The sequence below is a fragment of the Phoca vitulina genome, unplaced genomic scaffold, assembly GCF_004348235.1.
Source record: "Phoca vitulina isolate PV1807 unplaced genomic scaffold, GSC_HSeal_1.0 scaffold4, whole genome shotgun sequence".
Classification (NCBI taxonomy): domain Eukaryota; kingdom Metazoa; phylum Chordata; class Mammalia; order Carnivora; family Phocidae; genus Phoca; species Phoca vitulina.
The window spans coordinates 28,288,906-28,312,226 of record NW_022589707.1 but is presented as its reverse complement, the minus strand read 5'-3'; the positions used below and the strand labels follow the sequence as shown (position 1 = coordinate 28,312,226).

At 33.5% G+C, this 23,321-nt stretch overlaps 1 protein-coding gene across 1 annotated transcript in view; it reads left to right on the top strand.

Moving 5' to 3' along the window:
• FOXP2 (forkhead box P2) overlaps positions 1-23,321 on the top strand; it is a 541,506-nt gene that overhangs the window by 63,388 nt on the left and 454,797 nt on the right. The window contains exon 2 of the mRNA XM_032401732.1: positions 2,880-3,024. The gene's annotated coding sequence lies outside the window, so the exon portion shown is untranslated. The remainder of the gene's footprint in view (positions 1-2,879; positions 3,025-23,321) is intronic.

The following is a 23,321-nucleotide window of genomic DNA, read 5'->3' as shown; positions in this document are numbered from 1 at the left end:
AGGGAGAATTTTAAGAAGGAAGGAGTGAAAAATAAGCTGAGTGAATGAGAGAAGTTCAGCAAACCAGGAATTAAGAATTCACATTTGGATTTGTCAGCTTAGGAGGTGATTCCTATGCTGATTATAAAATGTTTAACTTCTAGGACATGAGGATTTAGTAAACCTTTGACCATCTGTGTGAATTTGTTAATGTGAAAAGAATGGAATCTTGTTTATTCTAATCCCAACCAAATACTTTTGTCACATCATAGCATCATGGAAAAAAGGAAAAACAAAAATTTTTTGATAAAAGGAAATAATCAAATGATGAATGAATAATAAATTAATGATACTTTTAGTGAATATATAAAGTTATCATCTAAACTGGGATGCTTTTAAGAAGGAAAGGGATAACTATGAATAATTGTAATAAGTATGAATCTCACCTATCCCAGGTAATGAAGGAGGAATGCTCACCTTGGTTATAGTTCAGGTTTATTGAGCTAGCTATGTGCCAGACACTGAGATGAGTTCTTTACCAGTTCATATGATTTAATGACTAAGGTTTTGGTTGCCAACATTAATAATTCTGTCTTTGTATATTCTGCATTTACTGACAAAAATGCTATATATAATTTTGATGATCTTATAGAACTTAACTCTTTATTTAAAAAAAACCCACAAAATTTGGTAAATACAGTATACCAAATTATGTCCTAGGGAATGGAGAAATGAAGATGATTAATACATGATTCTCATTGCTAATGATCTACCAGTGTAATTGAGAGAATCTGAGGACAAAATTCAGTATAATGTGGTAAAGTGTCATGATGATAGTGTAGTTTGTGAAGGCCACAACTTGTATTTTATACATTATGTCCTGTCTTTTTTAAAGTTAAATTTATAGTGTATTTGAACTTTGTAAGGTAGAGTTTGCTTTTTGTTAAAAAAAAAGAAAAATTCACCAATGGAAAAGACAAGGTATAGCTAATTGTATGTTTAAGTGGGGTTTTCTCTACCATTGAAACTATGTTCTGTGTATGTGCACACTGTGTGTGTGTGTGTGAGAGAGAGAGAGAGAGAGAAAGAGGGAGGGAGGGAGAGAGATCAGTTCTATATCACAAAGGGATACATTTCCGTATCTATAATGTAATTTTAGCCACACTCAAGCTATATTCTGTGAAGGGTCTGGCATATTTCTCTGACACATCTGGTAGATATGTGTGGCATTAATTAGCATAGGTATTGCTATAAATGACATGTCAGTCCAGGACAACAAAAAGTATTTGTTGCTGATGTCAATCATTCATCCTTTGTCAGTTCAAAAGGCTTCCCTAAAGGAATGCACATTGATCTTCACTGATCCAAAATACAGCAAAATCATTTCTGTGTTCTAGAAACAAAAGTGGAACTACCTATGTTTGAAAAGCCATATGGAGATATTCATACAGAAAGTGCACGTTTATAAATTTGAGTAGTAAGACTGTTAAATTAGATCAAGATTAATTGAATCTTTTGAAAAGAAAACAGCAGTTTTCTGTAATCCTAATCTAGTCTTGAGTGTTTTCTTCCTTGGAGCTTTAATTTTTGGTAGCCTAATTTGTATTTTTGTTTCACCTTGAAATAATTTTGAGGTATGCCAAGTAAATGATTGCAAGTATCCCTTACAATGATTAAAAACAAAGGTGATCACACACATATCAATCCATGACTATATTGATGGCTTAAAGAGGTACTCTTCTGTCTACATATATCTGTTTTTTTTATTTGGCTATTCTGATAGAGGTATCGATTGACTTTGTTTACTATAATCCCATCACATTTATCTTTTTGTAATAATAATCACAAGTGTAATACTCTTAAATTTCTAAGCAAAAACTGGCTTTAAAAAAGGACATATTCCCCCCAAAACATCTATATTTTATTTCCAATTTTTCTCCAAAAGTTCTCCCTACATTCTAATTTATTATTTAATGGAAAGCAATATGAATGACTTTAAGATAAGGCAAGAGAGTGTGGTCTAGGGTATGGTACAGTTGAAGACATTTATCTTAATATTTCATTTTAATGAGGCAGAAAATATCCATTATTAGAAAACTATAATTTGATAAAATTTGTAGAATACAATTAATTCTCTTAAAATTATGAATGTTCATACCACCAAAGGGCAGATAACCACATGTCACACTTCTGTGTCCTTGTAAAGGTAGTATGTGTTACATTTTTACGTCTTACAGATTTGCTAGAGAATTAACATGAAATGGGATTTAGGATGTACCCATGTTATATCCTTTAATTTGATCAACATGCTTTGTTTAAATAGCAGTTCCTAACCTTTGTACCATCTTTAAAATTTTTACTCCAGGTCTCTTGCCCTGCCTACAGATCCTCTGCTATCTGTTTCTAGTCTGTCTCATGCTTTTGAAATCATCTTTTTTTATTATTCCATTAAAATTTTTAAAAATGGATTTTCCTTTACACTTTTCTAATCATCCTGTAATTCTTTAGCTCTAAGACATTAAAATGAATGAGTAAAAATATTTGATACCTAATCGTCTCTGCCAGTCCATTCAAACTCATGGATTTGCAAAATTATGTTAAAGTCTTTTAAAAATACATTTGAGTAGGCTTTTGTAGTCATTTGGATTTTGAATATTAATTTTCTCTTGCTATGCTGCTTAGCCATAAAAATGAAAAAGAAGATAGATGTGGGTTTCTTTTAGTGGTGTTAATTTAAAGTACTTGATTTATTTATTATAATATTCAACAATGGCAATTCCTATTTTCTCTGTTCACATCAGATCCAACAGAAAATAATGAGAAGCCCCCACCCACCAGCACAGTAAGAAAAAGTTTGATGCATTTTGTAATAATTGATTAAAAGTATAATTTCCCCCTAGATCAAACAAATAATAGAAGTCTGTTGAAGCTTTGTCCTGACCTATTCTGGAAGTAGAAGAATACCCTGGAGAAAGGAGCATTGTAAGCACAAAGAATAAGACTCCTCAATCCTGGGAGAGAGAATTAAAGTCTAACCCTCCAAATGTAAGTCATCTGTACTCTATTTTCCATCCCTCAGTTTTTGTGGCTGTTCAGGTATTAGTAGAAAAATATGTGATAAAAATATTTGGATTTTTTTTCTGTACAAAATATACAGATGTTTTGGTTGGTAACTTTAAATTCCTATTTGTGTTAACATTTTCTAAATAGTAACATAAGGTAATGCTTTGCAATAATAATATTTAATGCAAAATGGATTATTTTTAATTTTATCTTCTGGAAGAGAACTGTTACGAATTTTGAGAGTATTCTGATGAAAAAAAGGTAACTTGCTTTGATTTAATATTTGCAATTGTGCCATCATAATCCCTTTTTGCTCTAAACTTTCTTTTCTTTTATATTTCTTTATATCTGAGAATAAGACTATCTTAATAAATCTATTTAAATCCACCTTCCCGTAAGAGAGACATTAAGTCCTTTTTTTTCACTTTGCATAGTGAAACTGAATTGGAATGAATTTGTATCCATAATCCACTATAAAAATATATAAATTTTGTCAGCTCAGTGTACTTGGAAAGACTGATTCCCTATCTTGTTAGAAAGAACTTAAAAGATGTGTTTTTGTGATTATATAGAAAGACAGAATTCAGTTGCTGTTTAGAAATTGGTAGAAAGAATGATAATCAAAGGCAATACTTGTTTTAGGAAAATTATTTGGAAGAAATTTCTTGGCAATCACGACTTTTATCTGAAAAGTTACTTAGTGCATCATCCTTGTGATAAGGCACTTGATATGTAATATAGTGGCTTAACTGCCAGAAATTTGACTTTTGCTTAACAGTTGATAACCCTTTTCATTCTGTGGTGAAAGAATCAGTGAAAGAGTATTGTTTTGATTTTTAAAAGTCTGAACCATGAAAATCAATACTTTATAGAGTTGAATACAACCAAATTATACGTTTCCCCACCCCAATTATCTTAAAAATTGAAACATGAATTTTTGTAGGTTTTGAATGTGATATTCTTATTGATACAGCATCTGACAAAGTTGTCAAAGTAGTCTGCAGTAAGAAATCTTCATAATTTCTAGGTTCACATTTAGTCTTTTGTTTAGAACGTCTGATAGAGCCTTGAAACTCTGTGGCCATTCCTAACAGTCTATAGTTGTGAGTTAGGATTTTTTAATTTAGCAGAAACCATGTATAAAAAAAGAAACTTTTTGGTTATGGTCTTAGATACTTAGTTCTAAATTTTTCTGTCATTGAACTTGATAGAGATGCCTTGGAGAAACACTACAAACATTATTATTCCTTTCACTGATATGAAACAATTGCTCCTCATTTATAACTTTAATATTTGTTATTGAAAAGTATGACAAAACTTTTAAGAAGTTATTTAAATTTGATGAGTGAGTAGTGAATTCTTATTTACAAGTTTGAGGTTGATGAAGGATTGGAAAATGTTATTGTTTACAGAAAACTTTTGCTGATCCTCTGCTCTACAACAATGCAAATAAAGTATAGCAACAGTAACATGGTTGAATCCCATAAACATAATGTTGAGTAAAAAAAACCTAAAACATGTATGTATGATTTCTTCTTTATAAAGTTCCAAAACTAGACTACAGTGTTTAGGATGCAAGAAATGATTACAACAAAATTAAAGATAATAGTTAAATTCTAGGTAGGTGATAGAAATTGGGGTGGAGTTTCTAGGAGCTTCTGGTGTGTCAGCTACATTCAGTTTTTTCACTAGGCTGGTGTTGCATGGATATTTATGCTATGAAAAGCCATTAATGAAAAGCTAGGTGTGTCTCTGCTAATATCAGGTATAAGGCAAGGATGTCCTTACCATTCCTATTTAATATTATACTGGAATATACTTAATATTATACTGGAAATCCTAGCTAAGGTAGTAAGATAAGAAAAGGAAATAAAAGGCATATAGATCGGGAAGGAAGAAATACAACTATTTGCAGATAACATGATAGTCTATTAAAAAATCTCAAAGAATCAACCAAAGAAAACCTCCTGTAACCAATAAATGATTTTAACAAGGTTGCAGAAAACAAGATTAATATACAAGTCAGTTGCTTTCCTATGTACCAGCAATGAACAACTGGGATTTGAAATTAAAAATATATAAAGTTTTTTTACCATTATATTAGCACCAACAAACCTGAAATCCAGGTATAAATCTAATTATATGTATATATATAATGTAAATTAGGAAAACTACAAAATTCTGATTAAAGAAAATCAAAGATCTAAATAAATGGGGAGATATTCCATGTACCTGGAAAAACATACACAATATATGATTATAATGTCATGTCTTCCTTTCTTGAGCTATATATTCAACATAATCCCAATAAAATCCCAATTATTTTGTGAATATTGTTAAACTGATTCTTAAGGTTATGTGAAAAGACCAAAGACCATAAATAGCCAATATAATATTGAAGAGGAGCAAAGTTAGAGGACTACGCTCCCTGACTTCAAGACTTCGTATAAAGCTACAGTAATCAAGGCAGTATGATATTGATGAAAGAAAAGACAGATCATTGGAATGTAAAAGAGAGCCCAGGAATAGACTTCACAAGTATAATCAACTGATGTTTGACAAAGGTACAAAGGCAATTCAATGGAGAAAGGACAGTCTTTTCAAAAGTGGTACTGCAACAATTGGACATTCATATGCAAAAAAATCTAGACTCAAAACTTTTACAAAAATAAATTCAGGGTGGGTCATGGAGCTAACTGTAAAATGCAACATTATAAAACTGTTGGAAGATAACATAGAAGAAAATCTAAGTGGCCTTGAGTTTGGAGATGATTTTTTAGATAAAATGGCAAAAACACAATTCATGAAAGAAAAAATTGAAAAATTGGACTTCAATAAAATGAAAAACTTACACTCTGAGGAAAACGCTGCTAAGAGAATGAAAAGACAAGTCACAGACTGGAAGAATATATTTATAAAACACATGTCTGATAAAAGATGTGTATCTAAAATACACAGAGAACTCAACAATAAGAAAGCACATAATTCAGCTAAAAAGTGAAGTTTTAGAGTTAATGAAAGAAGATACAGAGATGGCAAATAAGCATATGAAAAGATGCTCAACATTTATTTCACTAGGGAATTGCGAATTAAAACAATGAGATACCACTACATACCTATTAGAATGGCTAAAATCCAAAACACTGACAATACCAAATGCTGTTAGGGATGTAGAGCAACAAGGACTCTGATTCATTGTTGGCAGGAATGCAAAGTGATATAGCCACTTTGGAAAACAGTTTTGCAGTTTACTATGAAGCCAAACATGTATACAATACTTACCATGTAATCTAGCTATTGCACTACTCGGTAATTACCCAAATGAGTTGAAAACTTATGTCCACATAAAAATTTGCAGAACAATGTTTATAAAAGCTTTATTCCTAATTGCACAAACTTGGAAGCCACCAGGATGTCCTTCAGTTGGTGAATGAATAAACTAGCTGTGATACATACATTCAATGGACTATTCAGTGATAAAGAGAAATGACCTACTAAGCCACAAAAAGACATGGAGAAACGTAAATGAATGTTACTGAGTGAATGAAGCCATCTGTAAAGACTACATACTGTATGATTCCAACTATTTGACATTCTGGAAAAGGCAAAACTATGGAGACCAAGAAAAGATCAGTGGTTTCCAGGGTTGAGGGGAGGGACTGATGAATAGCTGGATTTTTTTTATTTTTATTTTTATTGTTTTTTTGAATAGGTGGATCTTTAGAGTAGTGAAACTGTTCTGTATAGTAATGTAAGAGTGGATACGTGACATTATGTACGTCAAAGAGCTGTACAACACTAACAGTGAACCCTAGTGTGAACTCTGTACTTTAGTTAATAACAGTGTTTTAATATGAGTTCATCAGTTATAGAAAATGTACCATGCTCTAATGCAAGATGTTAATAATAGTAGAAACTTTATGTATTCTGCAGATAGGGAAGAGAATGTATATGGGAATTCTGTACTTTCTGCTATAGTTCTCTGTAAATATAAAACTGCTCAAAAAATTTTAGATAATTTTTTGCAAGTCTAATATAATTAAAAAAATTAAAAAGCAGTCTCAATGATTCTGTTAATTAGAATTCTGAGAAAAAGTAAGATAATTTCAGATTTGATCTATCGACACTGAATATTCAAAGTTAAAAATATATAATTTAAAATCAATATTTTGTGATCTCACAAAGCAGTGTGTTTTATTTGGGGGAAGTGCTAATGTCCATAAAGGGAGTCTTCTATACTTGAATACATTTAGTAACTTTTTATGACAATTTATTTATGTAGCATAAACTTGTCTTTAAGATAGACATTTCAGTTTTGATTTTAAAAATATTTTTTTTCACTAATATAACCCAACCTCATTCTGTAATAATGAAATACTCATCTTTATTAAGTTGTTCATAGCTTCTTTCCTTACATTTTAATGCATTTTATGCAGTGGTCTATCATCCTCAGAAATGCTTTTTTTTTTTTTTTTACTTAAGTGGGACTTTAATTTGTTAATTTTAACATTAGTATGTTGTAAAAGAAATGGAAAACACAGATGCTCTTTGTATTCCTTTTTTGAATACAAATTTTCAAATACAGATTCAGTTTAAAAATACCAGATACAGACTTTTTCCTAGTCCCTTTTTAATTTTTCTTTCCTTTCTTCTTTCTTCCCCTCTTCCTCCTTTTTCTTTCTACTTTCTCCTTTCTCTCTCAGTATATTCTATTGTTTAATTTCTCAAGGAGTGAATATTATCTTATTTAACTAGTTGACATTAACAGAAACCAGGAATTTATTATTCATAAAAAATGAAATAGAAAAATCCCCCTTTTCTTCAGATTCTGGATATAGCTAGGCTCAACACAAATGTCTAGGGAGAATGCATCTGTTGCTATTGCATTTTTTTTTTGTTTCTCTGAAAACTTGGCATTTGTAATATATCTATGATTTTGATTTGTCTTGGCCAAAACCCAGATTACCAAGGAATTACATTTTGAACATATTCAACTAAGAATTATCTTTGTAGCATCTTTTCCTTTGCCATATTGAAATTTTGGGAATAAAATCAGATTTTGTTTCAGAAACCAGCTATGTTTCTTCATAGTGCCAGAATGATTTTTTTTTTTAAGTTAAAGAGACACAAAGCAATACTTAAAATCCAAAACTTATTTTAAGCATACCATGTAGGAAAGAGTCCTATTTTTGCATTTGACAGACCTGGGTTCAAATGTTTGCTCTGCCATGTAATTTTTTATAGTGATCTTGGGTAAGTTTGGTATGTGAGGAAAAAAAAAAATTTCTTTATAGGGTTAGATGAAGATTAAATCACCAAACACAAAAAATACCTGCACATAGCTGGTAATTAATGGTAGTGGTCTCTGTCTTGCTTATTTTCATATATGTAGAGGTGTGTGTATAAATAAATGTGTATGTATGTTTATATGTATGTATGTGTTTATATACATATATGTATATTTATCTCTGTGTTTCTCTTTCTTTTTCTCTATATCCATCTATGTAGCTCTATCTCTATATACAGTAATGTGCAATATGTAGTCATTTATTTCACTTATTAAGTTCTGAAGCAGAGCATTCTTCTGGAAAGGATGTAGTTCTGGAATTTAGGAAATATGAATTCTGTCACCACATGGAAATATTTAAAGACTTATTATTTCTTTGTGTCCTAGTATTTCCATAACTTTATAATAATCTACCTAGAATGTTTATAATGTTTTAAAAGATCGAAAGAATATGTTTCCTTTATAAATACCCAGCAGACAACAGAAGAATTCTTTTTAAATCTCATTTAATGTGTAATTCAGAGAATGATGTATTAGTACATCTTGATTGGAGTTCAAAAAGATGTGCATTGGTCAGTTTGAGAAGATATATGGGAATATGGAAAATAAAATAACTTATTAATATCTGAAAAGAGACATGTCAGTTTTAACAAGACAAAAAAATGCAAGGTGGGAGTTGAGTCTTTCTGCAAAATAGACATTTGCTATGATTTAGTTTTCACTAAATAGCAAGGCACCAGTTTCTTGGGGCAGCTCTTTGTACAACTGTCTCCGTAACTGATCTGAATCTTTGTAGAGTAGAAATGCAACAAAATAAAGTGTTAACTCTCCATATTCTCTTACAATAGTGTAGACTTTTTAGTAAAAGCAACTGTTAATATCTTAAGAAAGTAGCTCATATATCTTGCCTGAATATCTTACCTGAAGTTGTGTCTTGTGACTTCTGAATGACTACCTTAAATCTTAACTAATAGCTGCTCTCAGACACTCAAAGAAGGGTTGTAACAAAGAACAATGCTTAAAGAGGCAGGAGTGAAATTTCTCAGGCTAAGTATTAAGAATGAAAGCCTGACCTGTTGTTCTGAAGTGATTATTATTTTTTTAAAAAAGCAAAAAAACTAGTTCAAACTTGTTTTCCCTATACCTCTTTATATTTTAAAGACAAGATGGTGAGAGCAAAACTTCTTGTTTAACCCAAAGTGGTTGGTAGCCTCCAAATCCATTTGAAAGACCAGTTAGTGACACATTGAATCCACTTCCAAGTTAATGATGCAAAATTATATCTGGGACAAGGGCCTCAGTATTCCTGGGATGAATACCTTCTTTTAGTGGGTCTGTCAATGATCTAGTTTTGTAGAGTTGACAGTTCTCCCCATGCAACCACTATTACTTATGTGCCCCATTTTGATTATAGCCCTGTGGAACAACATAAAGGAGCAACAAAGTGGTCTTGGATCAGGTATCAAAGAATAGTTTGAAGGTGTATGTTCTCCACAGATAGGATCTAAAGGTCATTTCTGCTGGACTTTCTTAAATGTTTAATGATTTTATTATTGAACAACTTAAAAGACCGAAATTCTCTTTTGGCAAATCAGAGTATACCTTTTTTTTCTATACATGGGCCATATTTTAGGTTTGTCCAAAAGGCATTACATTTATTAAGACTTAATACTTTTACCTAAAGTAAACATCCATCAGCCATGTCAGATAACTCAAGCTGTATGAAAACATTTGTTAATCTGCTGATCTGGGCAAATTTGTTAAGAATGCTTTTCACTAAAACATATTTTAAGTATTCTCTTTACTCCAGAATCCAAAGTGATAGCTTTCTTTAAGATTTTTATTTTAAAATATTGTAAACATTCAGAAAATAACACAATAGGCACCCACATATCCAAATTGGACATGTTAATATCTTGTTATATTTCTTCAGATTTCACTCTTTTTAAGAAATACAATACCACAAATATAGTAAAAGCTATGTGCTTTCATCCTGTTCCTTTTTCTCTCTCTAAAGGTATTTACTACACTGAAGTTGGTGTTTATCTATATTCTTACACTTTTGTTTTCTTTTTTGTTTTTAAGGTGGTTTTTTGTGTTTGTTTGTTTGGTTTTTTTTGAGAGAGAGGCGGGGAGAGGGGTAGGGGGAGAGAGAGAATTTCAAGCAGACTCCACACTGAGTGCAGAGCTGGACGTGGGGCTCCATGTTACAACTCTTGAGATCATGACATGAGCTGAAATCAAGAGTCAGCCACTTAACCGACTGAGCCACCCGGACGCCCCACACTTTCGTGGGTTTTTTTTGTGATTTTAAAATTTATGCAGCTGGCATCATATCAAGTCTGCCCTTCTGAGAAATTTTTTCTTTCAAAATTATATTTAGAGGACCTACCCATGTTGATATATACAGGTCTGATTTTTTAGTTTTTTTAAAGTAAGCTTTTATTGATACATATATACAACATACATACATACATACATACATATATATATAGTACATTTATGATTTTTGCAGTTGTGCAATGAAAATTGCAAAAATCATAAATTCCATCTCAATGAGTTTTCATAGAATGAATGCATCCGTGTAACTAGTACCTGGCTCAAGAAATAGCACATTACCAGTACTATAAAAGCCTCCCCATCCTCCACCAGGGAAACCTTATCCTGACCTCTCACAACATAGATGAGTTTTGTCTGTTTTTGAACTTTATGTAAATGGAATAATTTAGCATATAGTCTTTTGTGTCTGGCTTCTGTTTTTCATACTAGGTTTACGAGCTTCCTCCATGTTAGTGTGTTCATCTAGGTATTCCATTACATGAATATGCCATTGTTTATTTCCATTTTGGGACATTCAGGTTGTTTTCTTGTTTTTAACTATGAGGCATAATACTACTCTGAAGACTGGTGTACATGTCCTTGACATATTATGTGCGTCTTTGTAGCTAGGAGTAGAATTGTTGTATGACAGGATATCTACATCGTAATGTCAATCCAGTGTCTGTATCGTAGGTTATCTGTATCATAGTGTCTTCCTTAGCAGAAAGCGGTCTTCTAAAATAGTTGTCACAGTTTACCTTCTCACCATCATTGTATGGGAGTTCGAGTTGCTCTATATCTTGCAACACGGAGGTTGTCTTTTTCCATTTTTGCTGTTTTGTTGGATAATAGTTAATTAGTTTTAACTGCTTTATAACATTCCATGGTTTGAATAATGCATGCTTACTTTAAAATCCTTTCCTTGGTAGATGAACAATTTGTTTTTCATTTTTTACCATTTCAAACAGTATTATAGTGAATATATCTGTATATATCTCTTCATGCACATGTTTGAGAGTTTTGCTAAGGTTATAACTTGAAGTAGCATGTCTGAGTTTAATAATGCCGTGTATTTATTTTTTCAATAGACTTCTATATTTCTCGCTAATGGGGTTATACTATGAAGTGATAATTTTAGTTCTATTATAAATCATACTCATCAAGTACAGAGAATAAATGTTGCTTATTTAAAAGGCATTATGTGAACTTAATATCCTAGAATTTGGGGTAATATTAGTGGGGAGAGATGAAACATGCTGCACAGCACCTGGCGTATAGATTAAATAAAGCTTCCATTACCATTTTCACTGTTAAAATTACTCATGATTATATTGCTATAAAATGCTCATTCTAACCTCCATGCAATTCATGTAAATTCTCCCACCATCCATTTAAAGGTAGCTTCTTTCAATCTTTGAAATTTCTTTCTTTACTGGAGTTCTATTTTTCCTGCATACTGGAGTCATTGAATCCATTTGATCTTGATTTTTGATTACCCAGCTGCATATATACTGAGCTAGTTTGGGAAGTTTATATAATTTGAAAAGTTTATATAATTTGATTAATAGATTTACACATTTGTGACATTCTTACTGAAGATTTGATCCTGAGCAAAATGGTGATGTGGAGCCCAAATTTGCTTTATTGTTCCCGTTGAGATTTATGAAAATAACATGTATTTTTATAATTTTATTTTTTCTATTAGAGGTAAGAACAGAGTCAATGTTAGTGGAATGACCAAAGCAAGACCTTTAATTTAGATTTTTGAATTTGATACTGTCAGTGAGGTGGGTCAACATTTGTCTCAAAGAAAGGAAACTAATTAGTTTATTTGTTGCCATTACTTTTTTTTCTTACAATTTTCATTTCTCTCATGGCGATTTTTTCCATGATCCTTAATTAGTCTTGATCTAGTCGACCCCTAGTTTCTTTCTTCAAATGAGAAATGCGTATTGCTATACAGAATCTCTTTTAGTCACTATTTATCCCTCTTGTTCATCATGGACAGCAACGCTGTTTTCACTAGCAAATGTGTTTTGAATTAACAAACCAAACTTTAACTCAAAAATCCCAAGTTTATTTTTCAGAATAAAATTGTACAGGTTAATTTTATCTAAGAACTCAATTTTTGCCAGTTTCTTAATTTTTCAAAATCTTTTATACTTAACTGCTTACTAGCAGGCTAGTGCAAAAGGCAATTTTGGTTTTGTTGTACAGTTTTAAGGTAACATTTCTATTGCATTCCTGTTTTTATGAATATTTTCTTACGGTTAAAGTGAATCTGGGCGCCTGGGTGGCTCAGTTGGTTGAGCGACTGCCTTCGGCTCAGATCATGATCCTGGAGTCCCTGAATCGAGTCCCGCATCGGGCTCCCTGCTCGGCGGGGAGCCTGCTTCTCCCTCTGACCCTCCCCCCTCTCATGTGCTCTCTCTCTCTCTCTCATTCTCTCTGTCTCAAATAAATAAATAAAGTCTTTAAAAAATAAAAATAAAAAAAAATAAAGTGAATCTGAATTTGAATTTATCAGTTTTTACTATTTCAAATCTAGGTATATTTGTATCTACATAGATCATGAATTGAGGCGGTTTAAGATATAATTTCTCAATAGTTTCATTATAGAGTTGAATGCTAATGTATATGCTTTTAAAATGCAAATACCTGAAAAGAGTAATTTTTGTTGTCCACTAGATTTTAAGAATCAGTGTCTAAGGCATTTCCACTTTCATTATTTCCATGCAGTATTATATAAAATCCTGTATGCTTTCTTCAGCCCTGTGTCCCCAGTGCACAGAGTGGTGTTGGTATACTGTCCCCATTTAATAAATGTTTGGAGAGTGAACTGCTTTTAAGTGTTCTTTTTCAGAAAAGGACATTGTCTCTTTACCCTGCACTACAAAGTGACTGGTAGCCTTCTACCTTGAGGTGCATAGTCTTTGGAAGACTATGTTGAAATGAATATGAATTATAATGGCTGAGCAGTTAACATCCTTTAAGGCTGTGGTTGAAGAAAATGATCTTTGTTAAGTGAGCCAAAAATAGTTACTTTCAGTTAAAAAAAAAAGTGCAAATAGAAAAACTATCATGTATTATGGGGGTTCTTGTTTAGCTTTTAAAAAATGTAGAAATAGAAACACTGCTAGTGTAAGTCTACTCTGAGGGAGACAGGGATGATGTCATCAGTGTTGAGAATTTTTTCTGATGTATAACTTCTGTGTGATTTCTCTTCAACTTTTTTTTACTCCTGGACCAGTTTCCTGATCTACAAGATGGAGATTGAATGATTGAATAAAGTACTAGTTGATTCCCTGACCAGCTTTCATTGAGGATCTATGCTAGACCATGTAGTACATTCAAAGATGTGTTGGCATGTTGTAGTGGATTCCACCTCTTCTCCTATGATTTTTGTCATGGGTTTATACATTTTTATTCTTGTATTGCCATTATGTTAGTATTTTGGGAAGGAATGGATATAATTGTATATGTTTAGACTGATAGGCTAAACTAGAAGTCCTTCAATGATATTATTGATAAATCTATAGGACAGTTTTAATCACTTACCTTCCTTGAAATACTTAACACTGCTGACTGCTTCCTCCCATATCATCCCCTGTTCTCATGTCATGTTCTCTCACTTATTCCTCTTGCTAAGTCTCCTCTGTGAGTCATTTCTTTACCCACCGCTTAAATTTAGGTTTTTTCCTGTGTTCCGTCTTCACCTGCTCACTCTGTATGTACATTATTCTAGATGAGCTCACTTATTCCCAAAGCTTTGAGTTTAGTGTTGGGACTCCCGCTTTTGTATTTCTAGCTTCTAATTCTCCTCTGAGTTTGAGATCTGCATCTGCAAGTACCTCCTTGATATCTGTACTTACATGTCCTATAGGAATCTATCTAAAATGAAGCTCATTGTAAGAGATGAATCACTATATTCTACTCCTGAAACCAATACTATGCTATATGTTAACTGTCTTGAATTTAAAAAAAAATAATAAAATTAATCTCATTGTCAGCTCCTGTCTCACCTATTAAAAGTATGCTCTTACAATATTTTCTGTCTTAGTGAATAGCAAGCACTGTTATAAACTCAGTTGCCTATGTCAGAAATATTGGATCACCAATATTGAGTCACCTGGACATCTCCCTCCTTTTCATCTTCACTCTCTTAGGTGCATTAAGGCTAAATAACCTCCAGATTTGATTGCAAACTTCTATCTTTCTGCACATCCCACTGATACTACCCTAGTCTAAAACTTTTACTTTTTTTTTTTAAAGATTTTATTTATTTATTTATTTGAGAGAGCGAGAATGAGAGAGAGAGAGAGAGCACATGAGAGGGGGGAGGGTCAGAGGGAGAAGCAGACTCCCTGCTGAGCAGGGAGCCCGATGCGGGACTCGATCCTGGGACTCCAGGATCATGACCTGAGCCGAAGTCATTCGCTTAACCAACTGAGCCACCCAGGCGCCCCTAAAACTTTTACTTTAACAACTGCAATGACTGTTCTCGATTCTCTGTGCCCTTCCTTCCCTTAACTCACTAGGTAGCAAGACTTAACTTTAAAAATAAAGATTAGATGATTTCTGTTTTCTTAACTAAAATCTTACATTTGTTTTTCCTTGAATTTAGGGTAAAATGCAAACCAACCCTTCAGAGTACAAGGCCTTGCAAGAATTGGACCATGCCTGTCCCCTTAGCATCATCTTCCTCTACTCAGCATATTTCTGACTCTTCTTTCTTACTTCACTTACTCTGGCCTAATTTTATTAATTGATGGCTTCAAGTTTTTTTATGCCTTGTGGCTTTTGTACGTGTTGTTCCTTCTGTGGGACTTGGTAATGGATGCATGGAGTAAAAGATCGGGATGGTCCTGAGATTTCAAACTTGGTAATTATGTGTCCTTTTTCATAGACTTCATCCTAGTAAATTAATGTACATACAATCAAGCATCAAAGTATAACATGCATATAAGCCCTCTGTAGGGCTCTCTCTATTCTACAACCTAGAATATTTCAGAACTCCTCTCTGTGTAGTGATTCCCAAAGATATCTTGTGTTCCATGTTTCTCTGCATGTTCTGTTCTCTTTGAAAGGTGCTTCTCTGCTTATGTGGTAGATGAGCTCCTACTGTCCTTTAACACCCAGTCCAAACAGCTCCTTGGAGGCTGTGAGCCTTCCCAGTTGTCGATGGGGCTTCCTTGACGTCACCTGTGTGTACTTTGCAGCTGTACCTGAGACTTAGCAAAGTTAAGTAGCTTGTTCAGTTACTAAGTGACAGAACTGGGATTTGAACCTTCACTTTTCTGACTTGAAAGCATCTTGAAAGCATAAGTCTTCAACTGTCTTTTGCTAGGCACTGTCATTATTTAATAAGTACTTATTAAATACATAGATTAATAAAAAAATAAAATACTATATGACCTAATTAGTAAGAAAAGCTTTTATGGCATCAATGAGAAGAAGTGACTCAACTGACATGGAAGATAAAGATTTGGCAGGAAGAGAAAAGGAAATCCATTTCTGTAGGATATGGTTCCACCTTGCTTTGTAACTCCCTAAGATACCTCTGGTTCTCAAAAAAAGGTATGAGGCTAAACTTCAGTGAAATAGGCCATGAAATGAATAAATTCATTTTTATTAAAAGTGGCAAATGTATATCATATATATTCTTCTCGTGTTTTAATTGCTTTATGCATTTGTGTCTTGTTCCCCTCAACTTGATTGTTAGCTTCTTTTGAACAAAGATATACCTTATCTTTTCTTAGCATCTCCTGTAATATCCGGTTCTACTTGATAATTATTTTTTTCCATATATAAAATAAATGATGGTGTCTTATCTCTTTTAAACTTAATTTTAGGGACAAAATTTCAAATATTTGCACATAGAGTAATGCCGCTGATAATTCATTTGTACATACCAACAGTTGGAAGCAATAATGTACATGAAAAATAGAACTAACTCTTCACTACTGGATTTAGTATCTTTTTGAGAAAGAAAATACTCTGGTATGCATGATGTCAAGGACATACTCAGTGAAGAAAAGCAGTTTATGTTGGATCTAGGCTAGAAGAATGCTCTATTCTAGCATTTAACTAGTAGGTGAGTTTAAATATCTGTGCAACTCTATCTTAGGACTTATTTTGCCTTTTACTTTTTCTTTTGAATATCAAAAGATATTCACATTTGGAAGGACATATTCTTATTAGCTCTAATGAGTTTTTTTGGTAAATGAATTGAATATAAACAACTATTGTGTTTGTCTTTTTTTGTAAGAAAGATTTCAAGCTGAAGATCCTAGTCATATAATTAAAAGGACTAATCCCATTCAATCCTCCAATCCGTCTATAGAAATAGAATTCTTAAAACATATACACAAAAGGGAATATGGTGCCTGTTGAATTTTATATTATGTTCAGTTGAACTATTATACTTCTAAAACAAATTTAATTTTGATTAGGAAAAATGATTCCCTTTTTTGTGCATTTATAAATGTAGACATTGTAGATCATGCCAGCACTAGGGAAGTTAAGGAGGGGGGAGAAGTAACACTTGTATTATGTTAAATCAGAGAAATAATTGCACTTGGCAGTTTTTGTTTGCAGAATGCAGGAAAGGCTGAGGGCTTTTGTACAGTTCAAAGAGCACATTCCACAGATACAGCAGTTGTTGGTTGCCTGCAGGGGTCGTCAGGATTGGGGGTGGTGGTAGAGGTCTGTATCACAGAAGTCTGTTGGGCTGTGTGTTTGTAAAGAAAAAAAAAAAATGCTTGCACCTTTTTGAAAAGTTGTTTAGAAATTGCCTCCTATCATTTATTTTAAATATAACACTTTTGCCTCCGAGTTTAATCTGTGCAATAATCAGATGGCATTCTTGTGTAGCCTTTGCTACCTCTTGTTCTTTAATCATCTGTTTTCAGATTTAGGTTTACATGTTCAGACGTGGAAGCATAGAGCTGCTGACTGTTAATCTGTCAGTTAAACTACATAGAAAAGTACAACAATCGATTATATTTCACAATCATGTATTCAACTCTCATTTATACAACAAGCATATTAAACAATTTCAACAAGTTAACTCAAGACTCTTGAGAGAGCCTTCTTTAACTAAAAATATGCCAAAGGCTAGCTTTTTCAGATGGCATGCCAAGACTTAGGCTGAATTAACACATATATCATTTCCCTACAGAATATGCAATTTCTGGTTTCTACTGTGAACTGAACTAATGTAGCTGGAAGTTCTCTGAAAGCTGTAAATTGTAGGGCAGATATAAATTAGCATTATTAAGTTTCTTGAAATGTCCAGTTTACATGACATTATGTGACTTATGTGTGCTTTATTTTTTTATATCAAGTTTTGGCAAAGTATATCAACAGAGTTTCATTAGCTATTTTCTTGGATTTAAAAAAATGGCCAATTAGTGATGCTCTGTTATAATTTTAGTTTTAGGAAAAGCCCCCAAAGCCTTATCTTGACCTAATCTTGAATTAATAAGAATTTGGGATATTTTGTTGCATCCAGATGTGTTTTATCTAAAGTGTCATACTCAATTGCCAGAAGATTAGTTAGTGTGGTACAAAGCAAGAGAGACATCAAAATTAGAATTATCTGTTGAACAGTTTCTGCGTCCATTGTCATAAGAACTTCTTTGTTTTCACCTTTTACGATTTGTTACTTTCAGGTTAAGAAATGCTGAGAACATATCAGAAAGGACAGAAGCAAATTTAGCAGAGTCCATGTACCCACTGTTCAGATTTGATAGATACTGCTATTTTGCCATTTTAATTTTAGATCTCTTTTTTAAGAAATCCTTAAAGACCAGAGCCTTTTTTTAATAGTGTTGAAATACCCATTTCCAAATTGGTTATTTGATAGCCACATCCTAAGGTTTTTAACTGAGGTCTTTCCGGTTTTAGGATCAGGCTTGTTAATACAGTCTCCTCAAAATAGCAACAGCTCCTTAACAGTGTGACTTAAAGACCCAAGGCCCTTCTGTCCCAGAATTTGAGCTTTCCTCCTCATTATTTCTATGAGACCTGAAGCTGTTTTATTTTTCAATTTTTAGCTATGGGACATTGGGGGCTGTTATTAAATATAAGTGCTTTATGGAGGGAATAACACATTAAGCCATTATTAGCCATTATCATCATCATTCGGAAGCTGGGGTGATAGAGCTGGATTCTGAGAAGAGAGTGGCTGGGAGGAAGGGGGTGCTTCGTGTTGGGTCCGCCTACAGCATTTCGTAGTTGTGTGAAATAAGTCCCAAATGAACATACAACAAAGAATCATATAATACATCTCAGAAATTTTCACTGGGGCTATATGGGAAAGAGAAACAAATGACAGCAACATTATGTGAGGTCCCTGACTTTTTGCAAAGTTAGGACCTGCCGTTTCCATGCTGTTTAGTAGATCTGTGAAACTGCTAGGGAGGCTGCCTTTTGGTTTGTAGCATGCATTCCTATCATTTCCTAAGTAGATGGTATTAAACCCATTTTACCGTGAGAATATTGAGTAACAAGAGAGTTAGGTAGCTTTCTAAAACCTTACAGCTAGGAAGTGAAAAATCCAGAATTTCTGCCAGTAAGTCCCTCTGTTGACTGTTCCCTAATAACTTCGTGTGATTCATTGCCTTCATTACCAAAATGTACTTCTGCCGCTTTAAGCTTATCTAAAGCTTATCTAGTTTTTAAAGAAACGTTCAAGATGTATACTTTCCTTAAAACATCCTCCCCCCACTCCCCAATTCAGTGCTGTCCTTTCTGTGAATGCTTGCAGTACAAAAGTAAGCATAGACTTTTATAGTCTCCCATATTCTAATGTATGTGTATTTGTTATCCTTTGAAACTGCTTGGCCCCTTAAGATCTGGTCATTGGCTTATATTTTTTAGGGTTCCAATTATTGCCAACACAGCATTAAGCACTTAGTGAATGCTCAGTAACGCTTGCTTCTGGATTTAGTTCAGGGCTCCAGTCCCAGTACTGACAATTACCAGCTGTGTGATATCAGACAAGTCCCTTACTATCTCTGAGCTTTAATTCCTTCGCTTGTAAAAAGGGGATAATAATAAAGCTTATCTCAAAGGATCGTTATGGGAATTAAGCCAGACATTGAAATATAAAACGCTTAGCTTAGTGCCTGGAACATAATAGCGTAGTAAACATAAACAAGTAACCATAACACAATAAATGCTAGTTCTTGTTATTGTTGATCAGTGTAATCAGTCAACACTTACAGAACGAAGGATTGCCCATAAGAGCAACTTCTATCTAAAACTAATGATGTAATGTATGGGGATTAACATAACAATAAAAAATTAAAAAAAAAAAGAGCAACTTCTATTAGAAAAATTCTCTGATTTCAACTTTTGGGTCCCATTTGACAAAAAATGTCCCTCTTTGAAATAAACAAATTCATAGTTCATGGAAGTTTGACTGATTAAAGAGAACCACACACACACATATACATACACACCCTCACACAGACACATTTTATCCATGCTCAGAAGTTTGGACCATACTTAATAGGCAAACACCCAGAAATCCCAACTTATTCTTGAAGTCATCCATCCTCTCCATATCTACAGCAATAGCTTTCTAACTCTTTACTTTCACTCCTGTCCACTAACAGGAATCCTTAACCTTGGGTCCTTTGCCTCTAGCCGTTCCTGATAGAACTGAATTTCACCATAGTTTCCTTTGTAATTCTATGTATTTTATTGTATGCATTTAACAGTATTATTCTGAGGAAGGCTGTGTAGGCTTCACTAGACAGACAGAAGCTCTCACGGCACCCACACAGCTAAGAATCTCCACCAGAAATTGAATTTATTTTCTATAGAGCATGGTTATGGTGCTCTACTAAAAAAATGTAAATCAGATCATGTCACTCTTTAACGTTAAAGCCTTTATGTGTATTTGGAATAAAACAGAAGCTTCTTTCCTTGGCTTGCAGAGGGCCTCCTGCCTAGCCCCAAATCATCTCTTGCCACTGTGTTCCTTGCTTACTCTGGCTTTCTGTCAGTTCTTGAAACCCTTCCTGACTCAGGGCCTTTGCACTTGCTGTTTCCACTGTTTGGAATGTTTCTCTTCATGCCTGGCCTGCCCCTTGTACTCAGGTCTTAGTTTAGGTGATGCTTTCTCTGGGAGCTTTTGCTGGCTTCCCTATCTTAAGGAACTTCCCACTCCTCTCTTTTCTTATTCTTTTCCACAGCTCATTTCATTTATTTAGTTATATGTAACAAACAGATACCTTTGTTTATGCCTATTTTCATACTAATTTGTAAATTCCACGGGGGGCATAGAATATGTAAGTCTTATTTAGGCTGCCATTTAGTATAAAACCTGACCTTTTGTAGATCAGTAAATATCTATTGAATGAATGAATGAATTGGGGGAACATGAATGGTCTGCTATTTGGAATATATGAACTCATGTGTTTATTCATAAACTCATTTATTAGACAAAGAAAAATGAGAGACCAGCTATAACATTTAAATTCTGAAAACCTTTCAGAGTAATTCATGAGCTACAGATGAATGCTTTAATCTCCTCGGTTATTCAGAAATGAAATGTAATAGTTCATTATATGACAAGGGGAACCACCCAGAAAATCAGAATTCAAAAAATGTGCTTAACTTCTTTTCATATGTTACACCTTCCATCTGCCATACCCTAAGCCTATACCCTATTAACTCTGTTTCATGATAACTTTATCTTATGATTGACTCACTTGATTGCCATATACCAGAATCATGTGGTGCATCCATTGAAACTGCTTTTCTGTCATTTATAACATTTATTTTAAAAAATACCTTATCATTTGTATAGAACTTTGTATCTCAAACTTATGATAATTAAACACTTTTGGTCCTGATGCAGTCGGTCAGGATAGCCTTTTATTATTATTCTCTAACTTAAAGTATGTTTATTGAACTGATTTTTCTATTAAAATGGAAGCTTCATTTCAGTGATGTATAGATTTGAATAGCAACTCTTTAATATATGTGGAAATAAAACCCACAAGCATCTACTCTTTATTTCCCACCTCTCTTTTGGAGAAAAGTATTCTTTAGTAGAGTTGGCAAAGTTTTGTGTAGAGTAGTTTCTTTCTCTAAGTAGGTCAGTGACAACCTGAGAATATCTTCTTTATTATCTTAAATAATCAGTGGTTATCCTATCCTTGGTGATCTTGTAATCTATAAAAATAAAGAAAACAGCAGAATGTAGTTTATACCTTGATCATTATTTGGAGGACTTTTGTGGGCTAAAAAATTCGGTAATTCTTTTCTTGAAGGGAAATTACTATTTTTTTTCCTTATTACTTTTATTCCTTTACTTTTTAAGAGGTCTCTAAAGGCCAGGTGGTTCCAATAATAATTAACGCTGTTCTCGTTTCTTAATTCACTTGTGGCTCAACATAATTTCATAACTGACTGCTTTTAGTGTTATTCTTTTCTTGGCCATACTGATTATTTGTAGAGAATTTCATGCAAATGAATAAATGTTTATAAATGCATATTTATCCATTTGTTTTTTAGATTTTACATATGAGTGATGTCCTATGGCATTTGTCTTTCTCAGTCTGATTTATTTCACTTGGCACAATAACCTCTAGGTCCATCCACGTTGTCACAAATGGCAAAAATCTCATCCTTTCTTATGGCTGCGTAATATTCCATTGTATATCTATGCCATATCTTCTTTATCCATTCATCTGTCAATAAATGCATATTTATTGAAGAAGCTTTACTTTAGGTTAGTTGGGGTATAATGGGAAGGAAAAAGAAGGTGTATGCATTTTTGTGATCTATCCCACTATTTCTTTTAGGACCCTGAGAACACGAGGGCAATATTATTATGCTACTACTTAAAGGATAAATGCCATCTCCTCCTCCTATTTCCATCCTCCTCACTGCCACAGCTAAGTTATTTCTGATCCCAGCTCTGAATATTTTTGTGTTTTACCAATTTCCTGCCTCTGTCCCTCCTTTCTTCTTATTCTCCTCCCTGCCTTCTTCCCTTTCTCTCTCTCTCTCTATCCATTCCTATCCCTTTTCCAAAAAAGATGTAGAATAAATGAATACATTTTCAGAAAATATAAGGAAACAAACTCATCAATACAAAAAGATACTATAGTGTCCGATAGTGAAATTAGTTTCTGCTTGGGATGCAGTAGGGGTGTTGTCTGGTTATATGGAATTAGGGGAGGGGAAGCAGGAGAGTCTAATTCTTCTTAAATGTCTTCATGTTATTCCGGATGCACCTAGAGCTGCAGAGTTTTGGGCTTCTGCAGTATGGATTCATAGCTTCTTGGCTTTTTCAACAAAACTCGTTCGCTTTACAGCTTCTAACATTTGTTGCTATTGTCTTCTCTTTTGAACTTTCTAACCTCGTAGGTTTGTTCTTTTGTTGAACAATCCTTAGTTGTCATTTTTGTATGGTTTATAAAGGGATAAATGCATGTGGTCCATTTTGTTTTGAACTGGAAATTCTCATTTCATTTTTGATGGAGATACATGAGGTATCTGTTTACACATGGGAGAAGAGAGAGAAACTCTCTTGAATAATAAAAAATCCCAAGAAAGGTACCAGGCCCTGTGGCCCGATAAAAGTATTTAACTTCTCCTATTAGTTCCCTACCTCCCTAGAGTGTGGTTTGAGGTGAAGATGGGGATTAAA